Raw genomic sequence first — 11,198 nt, 5'->3', positions numbered from 1 at the left:
GAACTAGGTTAAGTATAAACAGATATAAATGAAATTTCCTTGAGTTGCCTGGTATATGAGCTAATCTAAAACAAAATACCCATCTCAAAAGAAAACTGAGAAGAATTTTATGTCATTAAGAATATATTTATCTGTACTAATTTAGACACAAATCATAAACATCTCCATAAATTTCATACCCATAACTGCTGTAATACTTCTTCCTTTCTAGCCTATTCAAAATGAATAAATTATTTCTTGAATGAGTATGCAAAATATTCTGGGAATTTAATAATCAGCTGCAATTGAAACAATGGACAGCTGTGAATTCCAGTTTTAACTGAGTACCTTCTGCTTTATTTTAAAGTAAAAGCATTCTTTTTATTATTATTATTTTATTTATTTTTTATTTTTTAAAGAGAACTTAAGAACAGCACCTCCCAACTTCTTTCTCCTTCTTCCTCCCTCTGGAGCTACAAACAAGTGGGTTCTTCATCGCATTCACAGGAAGAAGCTTGACAGGTCAGGTTTACTGTGATGTCTGCTTTCCTTTCTCAGTATGAGCAGTTCTTCACACAAAATGTTTTCAAGGATTAGGACCCTCCTGCTTTGTTCCTTTTTTGTTTGTTTGGTTGGTTTGGTTTTTGTTTGTTTGTTTTTGCTAAGCATCCACAGTTATTTTGTTTCTGGGGATGGTGGTGGTGTATTTTTGTTATTTTTTTTTGTTTTGGTTGGGGGGGGGGAGGAAGGAGGAAGGATTGTGGGTGTTTTGTTTTTCCCCTTCACAATCTGTGAGGGACTTTTAGTGTTCAAGGGAGCTTAAATCCTTTCTTCTCCAAAGGAAATCTGGCAGAAACAACATCCGGTGGCAACATCTTCCACAATTTAATTTTGTCTTCATCATAATAAGATTTGAGATTAGAGCTTTATAATTAACTGAAGTTAAGAATGAAGTAGAGTAGAGTCACTATAGGTGCCCTAAATCATCAGAGGAAAGAAGAAGAGAAAATAGAGGAGCATGAGTCTCCTCTGCGGTTGGAGGCTTAGGAATGGGATTAGTCTTCCATCTTAAGTGCTGCACAGAAAATGCTAGAATCAGGTGGATTTAATTTGGACCAACACTGGCAGAATTATTATTCTGGTATTATTAACAGGGGTAACTATTTTCATTGCCAGAAAATCTCATACTCCCTCTGCATTAAACAGTACTTTTCTGTGAGAACTTTTTATCTGCTATTCTAGGCAAAATGGATGCTGTTTTCTTTTCACCTGAATATATTATGGGTAATTAAACTAATGAATGTTAATTTGGTATAACATGAAGCCAACTTGATAATAAAAGACTCATTTATTTCAAACTGTGATCCTAAAGAAGGGATGAAATATGCTTGTAATATAAACAATATTTCAGTTATTCTCAAACTCTGTTGTATCTTTTAAAAATTCTAACCATTTTAGTATGGGTGCCTTCTGCACTCAAATTTTTGTTCCTGTGTTGTCTCTTTTCCACACTTTCAGCTTCACCAGTGCCTTTCCCTGGTTTCCGATGCCTATTTTATCCATGACATGAATTCTGAATTAGGACAGCTGTCAAATGCCCCTTGCTCTCCCAGAACAGCTTCTCTCCTTTCTTGAGTTCACTGGGAAAGACAGGCCTATAGCACTGAAGAGAGATGGAATATGTGAACAAGTATTTACATGTTCATACATGTATTTCTCTGTTGGAGGATTTATATTAGGGTGAGGATAGACCTAAAGGATTTGGGGGTGTCAGAACACAGAATTAATTGTCTTTCCAGAAATGGAAACCTGGAGATGAATATTTCCAGGCAGAGAAGGACTGAAGGAAGACTGTTAAGCATTAAGATTATGGGCATTGGGTTGCGATGCTAACAGAGGGAGAGGAAATCTTCACACAGGGCTTGAGGTAGGGAAGAATGGGACAGCTGGCTGGAGGCTGAGTGTGCCCTCTGACAAACATAGGCTTTAAAGAAGTGTTTGAATTCCTCTAACGGTTCATTCACTCTGTCTGGTAGCTAAGTTACAGCTTTCTGTGTGAGAGCACAGAAAGACAGGACATTACTAGCCCAGCTAAATGAACTAGATAGTTAGAAGCAGAAATGCAGGTAGGGAGAACACAAGAGGTTTCTGCTGGGTTTGAATGTTAAAATCTTGTGACTTGATATGAACTGGAGCAGTAGGTTTTAAATTAGCTTATAACCCCTCTCTGTTTAAGAGGAAATTGGGAAACATTTGAGAAGAGGACACATATGTATATGGTCACAGTACTGAAATATTTACTTTTTATTTATATTTACTTAATATTTGCTCTGGCAAAACTTTCAGTTTGGTTCGTAAGGCTTGTTTCAGGATTATTATATAGTTGCTTCTAACACAAATGCATTTTATATGGTAATTATTTTTGAACCACCGTAGGTGTAACTGTTAATGAAACTCAATCTTTTGTCTCCACAGCAGAGAAGACAAGGGCTCTGCAGCTGCCTTCTCCCTGTTTCCTCAAGAGTTGATATTTAAGAGCTTGCCAAGCCAAACAACCTTAACTGCAGTGACTCTTTCTTATGTCGTGTTAAGCATAGTCTTGCACAACAGTACAGAACCACAAGACAAGAATTATTGCACATCTGACTGTTTCCCTCTGTGACTTGAGGGAAATGCAATAAAATCCCAGTTCACCTTTGCACCGATGCAAAGAAGATAAGTCTTTATCTGACTTTCAGAGCTGTAACGTGAAGTAATTTGGCACTGATAGTTTCTCAGTTCAGGAAATTTGGGATTTACTCTATTCCTTTTACATCTCTTGAGGCTCTCCTTCCTTTGCAGGCACTCACACTAAAAGAAAAAGGACTACAGACAACGAAAGTAAATTACAGAGCTCTCCAAATATTGTGTGTTTTATTAATAGCTACAACTACACTTGGTCTTGATGAAAGAAAGGAAATTTTAGCTGCTTAAGCTTGCATTTCAGTTTCATTTCCTTGTACTATTGAACAAATTTTCTCACAGAATTAGAAGTTTTATATGGCAGCCTAACTTTTGAAATATGCAGAATATAAAGAAGTACCCAAAATGTCCAGTGTGAACACTCCAAGAAGCTGAAATGTAATTTTCATAGCTCTCTCTTCACTGGCATTGGAGAGCACTGACAAACCTGCAGCTTCAAACGTACTGTGTTCTAGAGCAGTGGCTGGAGCATCACAAATCTTATACTCAGACTGTCTAGTTACTCTAGTTGCATTGGTACTCCTGTGTAAATTTGCCATTGCATTACTGCTCTGTCAATCTTTCCGTTCATCCTGTCTACAGAGAACAAATATGACTGTGCTGTGATATGACTGCATTCCTTTCTAAAATATGTGCACTGTACCATTCTTTTTCTATTCCTGGACTTCTGTTTGATACAGAGTGCTGTGTCAGCAGCCAGCATATGATGTGTGTTCCCTGTGATTCAGTTGCCCATACAGAAAGAACTGCTTTGATCACATTCCCAGCTGTTGTATAAATTGGCTACTGCTGAAATATAATGGGGCTGGTTTATGTTTCATATCATTTAATGTACTGGAATTACTACCAGAAATAACTATCATAATAAACTTGAAAATAATGACAGCCGTTCTTCCTTCTATGGAAAAAGAGCTGCTAAAATTGCACACATGAGTTTCCTTCCCTGCGTTTACATGTGGTCCTTGAATGTATCAGGTGCACAAAAACTTGGATTCTTAACTTATCTCAAAGCAGATAAGATAAGACTTGCTCTGGTTCTTGAATGTCACATAAATGCAAAATTTAGGGCATATTTCTCTCTCTCTCGTGCGCACGCATGCACACACAAAATCTCTCTTTATATATCTTGTAATGCTGTATCCTGGCAAGTCTTGAAGAAAAGCAGAAGTTAGCAATCTCAACACACCAAAATCAGTTTTCTGCTCATCTAGTTATTTCCATCACTAATAATCATGCCCACAAAATGTTAACAGATTTGTAAGTTTCCTGATCAACAATACAGAGTTATAACTGAACTACCAGAATAATCCGTTCAATTGAATTAATAAGGAAAATATGAGAAAATTGTGTTCCCTCTTTTTATTATTATTATTATTTTTTTTTTTACACTGCTATTGGGTTCTTCACAAACAGACTTTTGTGCTGTTCCCATTATATCCACTGAATTTCATAACAGCTTTCATACCTTCTTTCATGTATTGTGGAATAGGTAAGCTCATCCTCTCAAGCTTATTCTCATGACGCAGACTATCTGTTGAAATGATTGAATCATAGATCTGCTTTAGCACAGCATGCTACCTAAGTGCACACACAGCGATTCAATCAATGTCTTTCCAGAATTTTCCTTTCTGCAGCTTGTGCTCGCCTCCCTGTCCCTCAAATCCCATGCATGCTGAATAGTGCTAATCACGGGACTGGTCATTGAAAGTATTGTCATTTGTTCTGACTGACTGACTTTTTCAGTAAAAAAACAACCTCTCTCCCAAAATACTGAACACTCATTGTTATCTAAGAATATCACTCTCAAAATCGACAGTTCTTCTAATGTTGTCTGAATTCATGGCTAAAACAACTATACTTTCAAAATTTTATGGATGTTTGAATGTATCCGTCATTCCTTTTGAAGAAGGGAAAATGACTGGCAATCCTTCATATAGGGCTTCCAAGAACATTTAACTAGTTTTTTTGAAAAGAAGTTACATAACAAAAAAAAAAAAAAAAAAATTAGGGTTAAAAATACATGAGAGAATTAATTGTGTATTAGTTTCTATATTTAAAGTATAAGTTAATATGGCGAAAAGTTAAAGAGTGTAATATGCATCTTACAAAGTTATTTAGGATAGAAAACAATTACCTTTAAGATTTTTTTTATTCGTCTGCCCATAACAACTGTTAGGTGTGAGTTTACTTCTCTTTCTTGACTGCATTGAATATTAAACTGGTTTTCTGAACTGTCCTTCGGGTATCTGAACTATTCCTAAACGAGTTCAAAAGACTAGCACAAATGCCCTCCAGTCTACAAGGGCACAAAAGAAACTTCAGCATTCAGTGGGTGAAACTCACAGCTGATGACCACAAGCTATAATGTAGCTGAGTAAAAAGAAAATTAGTACACTTAGGAAAGTAAATCTTGCTTGCACTTAATGATGGGACTTGTTGAACACAGGTTAAGGTTCTGTTGAGATGTAGACACATGACTAATGAGATGGAGCAGAATGTGGAAACATAATAATATTCTTGTTTACTTAAGCAATGTTTCTCACTAAGTTCAGACTAACAGATGCAGAGGCAGATGAGGAAAATAATGGAGGTTAAGGAAAACTTTTCCTAAAAGGAGATTCAAAGCATGACTTTTTTGTTTGTTGTGTTTTTGTTTTGTGTGTGTATGTTGTTTGTTGTTGTTGTTGTTGTTGTTTTGTGTGTGTGTGTGTATTTTTTTTTATTATTATTTGTTTTGCTTTTACCTTGGAAAGAAGGAAAGAGATAAGATAGATATGTGAAAAACTCTCTGTGAACTAGTGAGGAAAATCAAAGAAAACAGCAAAAACAGGACATCTGAGAACTTGGATTTTTCCTGTCTCACAGCATAAAAAAGGACAGACTTTCCACATAGCTAGAAGTTAGAAAACTTTAAAATAATGAAACCTATATTTTTTCACATTAGAAAAAAGTTAGATCATGGATCCATGAACACATGCAATTGATTAGGCCAGGGATAGCCAGTCTTTCATTTACAGACCTGTTATTCATAAATGGAAGAAATAAGAGAAAAAAGTGACAGATTGTACCCTTGCTAGCTCTTAGAGCCCTCAGAGCCTTTTCTGAAAAATAAGGGATTATAGAAGACTTGGTTCAGACTTTCAGCTCATGATTATTGTGAAATAAAGTCAGTTTGTACACGTCCCAAGTACATGGGACAAGGGCTTGCTCTTCTCAGTGTCCACAAGTATGTCTGTTGTCAGGGGACACCACAGCAACAAACAGTGCTGTGACCATATGGCAGAAGTCCCAGTGCAGAAGGGTAGGTAAGATACTATTGGAGAAGAGCTAATGGAAAAGACCCCTCTCCAGCTTAGAGTTTATTGTACGCTTTTGTGTTAGCTCTGTCCCTTTCCAAGCAGAGCAAGAGGCTAAGAAACTTTGTGTCCTGGCACTCAGCAAGTTTGCTGCCTCCAGCCTTCAAAATAGCTTTAACTAAACCAGTACCTCAATCAAAACTTTTCAGTAGTTGATTTAAACCCATGTAAACATTCCACTGTACAATCTTAACTAGATTAACTACAAAAACAACCACAATAACCATAAAAATTAGCCTACATGTTTGAAAGGAAAATCACAACAAGGTGATTCATTTGTATTTATTTTCAAGTGCTTGAAGATAATAGCTGGTTGCTTATAACTACATTGTCTGCTTAAATTCTTGACTATTTCTTTGCAAACCTTTATTTTATGTGAATGCTTTTCTGTCAACTGATGATCTTTAATAACACTTGCTTAGTATCGCTTCTATCAAGAATAGGTATATCCATGAGAGCATACCATACAATTAGGGATCTGTGCAGAAAGAGAGATCCTCAAAATCATGAGGCCTGATCAGAACTTGTTCATTTAACCTGTTGCAATTTTTATCTTATATCAAACTCTCCTTTCAGAATTTCAAGAACTACAGTCATTGCATTCATTTCTTAGGAGTCACAGTTTCTCCTGTAAAAGAAGCCTCATTTTAAGTGGCTTTATCTTTTAATATTAAAAAGGTATGCTCACTCAATAGAGGTAGCATTACTATCCTTGTTTGTAAAATTCAGTAGTATTTCATACATGTATATCATTGATCTGACCCTTAAACTGCTGTAAATTGGCATTAGCCCACTGGATTAGACTGCTGAGATCTGTCTTGATAACTTGCTTTTTGTCAGCTATTTCTGCTGTATCAAAAGCATCTTTAAACTTCTCTTGCCATTTCAAAAAATAAGAGGCTTTCTTCCTCCTTAGCTGATTTTTAGGTTTCATTTAGATCATGTGGGTCATATTAAAAATAAATAAATAAATATATAAATGGTATCTTTTTTACGTTGTCATGGATTTTTTCCCTAGGTGGAAACAGCCAAAACAATATTGAAAAGTTTGATAGTCACATTGATAGTCACAGGAAACAGAATGACCAGCCACATAAAAATTTCATAAACTTTCTTATCTAGTCCTGCAAACCTTACAAGGTCAGGGTTCAGCTGAATATCACTTTATCTCCTTTTAAGGTCAGATGTATGTTTCTGTATCATAGCACTTTTTTTCCAACTGGCAAATGAGATAAATTTCAAACATTTCAGGTAGAAATGCAAAGAGATGGAGTAGGCCAATGCCCTGGAAATGGTATATCCTGCTACAAAAGGTCTTCTCTGAGGGTATTAGGCTTGTGCAGAGGGACCATGCCAGTCAGGTAGCTCTGAGCTCTCAGCTGAACCAAGGACATAAACCTTTCCCTTCCTCACCATGCAGCAGGCTGCATTTCACTCTGTTACCTGGATTCACCTCTGTCTCCAAAACTAACTTGCATTTACAAGTATGTTATCCTGAACAGTCCCATCAAGGACAGAACGTCAGGCAGATGGTAGTCTGGTCCTGGGAGATTAGAGCAAAACTGGAGAGAGAAAAAACAAAGAAATGAACACAAAAATGCTACAGAGAGGAACTGTCTATGAAATATCTGTGCAGTATGCTTGCTCTTTTGTCCATTGTAGATATTATAGTCACTTGTCAATTTTCTAGCATTCTGTACAAATTATAATTGATGTGCATATTGTCATTAATAGCACTGTTGCTTACTTTAACGCCAATCCTTCCTTACATTTCATCTCTTCTTTTTATTTATTTATTTATTTATACATATTTTTCTGTTCCTTTCTATGTTTTAAAGAACACCTTGCTCTACAAATTGAGTCTCTTTCCAGATCTCTAGGGCCTGTCCACACTCTTAATGAAAGAAAATTGCTGTTGATGGGGCATGTGAAATGAATTGGAATAATTTAGTCCCCCCAGTGCACGTGTATGTTTCAGTAGACATTTAAACTGTCCCCAGTAGGCAGACTAGATGTTTATCCATATGTGTTGCACTGAGAACTACACACCCTGTTCTCTGCTAGCAACTGCCTTTTGATGAACACATAATTCACATAAACTATATTCCTATTCTTTGAGCAAATCTGATGAAATAGATAATAAAACCCTATAGTTTAGATGGCGTGTTTAACCTTGGCACTTGGTTTAATGAGTCGTTAGGTTCCTGGGTAATGATGGCAATTCCTCATCTGCTAGGGCTCATGATGTTGTAAATATAGTTGAGATAATAAGTCACAATTTCCTCTTTTTTCCTTTTTTTTTTTTTTTTTTTTAATTCCTTTCTAAATGTCTGTTACAGACAACTGTTAGAGTTCTTTATTGAGTCTAAATGTTGTGTTGTGTCATATCCCTTTTGGATATCCTTCAGCATACAACACAAATACAGGAGCACTGGAAGGGGCATTAAAAAGTGTTTAATTACATAATTAGGGTGTAAGACATAATTAGGGTGTTTAATTAAAAAAAAAAAAATAAAAATCGGATGAAGCAAACAACACAACTGCAATAATAAGGTTAAAAAAAAAAAAAAAAAAAAAAAAGGTCTTGCTGTGTTGAAAATTTACTTTCAGTACCAGTATGTGAAAGTTGCTTCATCTTTCTGATATGGAATCCTAAGATAAAACTGAAATGAAACATTAATATTTTGGAGTAAGGCAGCAATTTTCTTTAAGGCACCAGCCTGAGATTTGGAAAGTCTACATTCAATTATCAGTTTTGCCATAGGCTTTCTGAGTAAACTGTTTATCTGCCCTTAGCTCCTCATCTGCCAGACAGGATCGACATTTCTTTTCTTCTACCCACTATTTTTCTTATTCATTTTGACTGCAGAATGGTCAGAATCTATAGTGTGTGCTTAAGAAACTGGGAATGAGTCCTTTATTGGAGGCTATAAGAACTATTGTTATTACCACAATAATGTCCAGAAAGGTGAATAAATTATTATCTTAAAAATCATTTAAGATTAGGAAACATGAATGTTTCTGCACTGGTATATACTGGCCTTTTAAAAATAGGAAGAGAGGCCCTTGACATTATGTTATCTTATATCAGTTATGTTCTGGAAAAAGCCAGAAAAAAAAAGTTAAGCCCAAGAAAATCATGTTACAGAAAAAACAAACAAACAAACAAACAAACAAACAACAGTTAAATAAAACTGTATTGTTCAAGAGCAGCACCAAAGAATAATAGAGGGCTAAGCTGTTATCCCAGTTGCCTGCCAGATGTCTTGATGCCTGACTGAATAGAGTGATGGGACAGCTATGACTTGTAGCTTATCCCAATTGAAGAATGTTGTTGGAAAAACAGATACATCATATATTTTATCTTTTCATAGAGAAGAGGAATTTGGGCATAATTCTATGCATATATAAAAAATCTGGAATCTCCATTTAGTAATCTAAAATTCTAGGAGATTCTGTCTTTAGTTTGGATCTTAGAATAACACTTTTTCAGGCTTTTCACTTAAACTTTTTCTATACCCCATGGGGAGTATAGTATTCCAACAGGAGAAGCCTGGGCTTGCACTGCTCTCTTCACTTCAACTTTGAAGATATTTAGATTCCTGCTTTTCCATCAACCATCTAAGTGCATATACCATCACCACACATAGCAACGTTTCACCTGCTACCACCAGTCATTACACATTCTATATGTAATGTAATCTATTTGTTTGTATATGTATAAAGCTTTAAAAGTAATAATAACTTCTGTGAGCCTAATATGTCCCAGTTATTGTCAGCAGCCTGATATACAATTATTTGGTTGAGGTACATTTATTTGAATTATGAAAATCATAATTACAATAATTATAACTATAACAATTATATAATTGTATAATGTAATTATATTCTATTTATTATATTATATGTTATTATAGTAATATATATTATATATAACAAATATAATATATATGAATATAATAAACATAAAATAATAAAATAATTATAATAATAATATTGTATAATATATAAATTATATATATTATATACAATATATAATTTTAATTATATATTACTGTATATAATATATATAATTTATATATTATACATATTATTTATATTATATATATAAAAATATATGTGTTATATATATATATTTATAATTTATATATTATACACATTATATTATATATAATATATATAAATTATATATATTATATACAAGATATAATTTTAATTATATATTATTTTATATAATATATATTATATTATATTATATTTATCATTATATTATAATCCTATAATATCTATATAATTATATTATAATTATAATCAATTATAGGTATATTATATTTTCATTAATTATAAATCATTAATTATAATTATGAATTTATAATATAAAAAATATTATTATCCCTTCTTTTGTTATGGGTATTGTTTGAGAATAACTACTTTATTTAGATATTTAAATATCAGTCCTGAAGCAAGCTGTTCACATAACGTGCTTGATAATTCCTGTGTCTAAAAACCTGAGCCCCTCAGGAACATACAGTTTACAAAGGACAATTCTCCCTCCAGAAAAAGAGATAAAAATTGTACCTAAGACAAGGAACAAACTTTGTGTGTGCTCACACAATTCATTCTCTGCTTTCATGTAGACTTTTGCATGATCTGAACCTTCAGCATGGCATGTCTTCCAAAATGCTACAATTTAATTATACACTAAAAAACATTGGGCAATAGTGTGAAACAGAGACATTAGATGCCTCTTTCCATAATAGATTACAATGAACTGGTGGGTCTACTTTAAGTGTAAATTCCCAGCAGCCTGACAAATATGATCTGAAGTACAAGAAGTTATATTTCATGCAACCTTTTGAAAAGAAAATGTTGGTGCACCCTAGATATTTTTTTTTTTTCAGTAAGATACTCTTTAAGCAATGTAGTCTTTTAAAAGCACATATTAGTCTCAGATAATTGTTCATGTTAAATACCTTGAAGCAGTGCCAAAGGCACTTAGTGTATAAACAAGGTCAATTTCAGATAATATTCCTTTTTAATGATCTGAGAGAGCCACATAATGGTTCTGCCTGTGATCTGCCAACATAGTAAAGACTCATTTGCCCCCTTTGCTTGCAACCT

Source organism: Netta rufina (assembly GCF_964035555.1).
Source record: "Netta rufina genome assembly, chromosome: 1".
NCBI lineage: Eukaryota > Metazoa > Chordata > Aves > Anseriformes > Anatidae > Netta > Netta rufina.
This window is presented reverse-complemented; position numbering follows the sequence as displayed.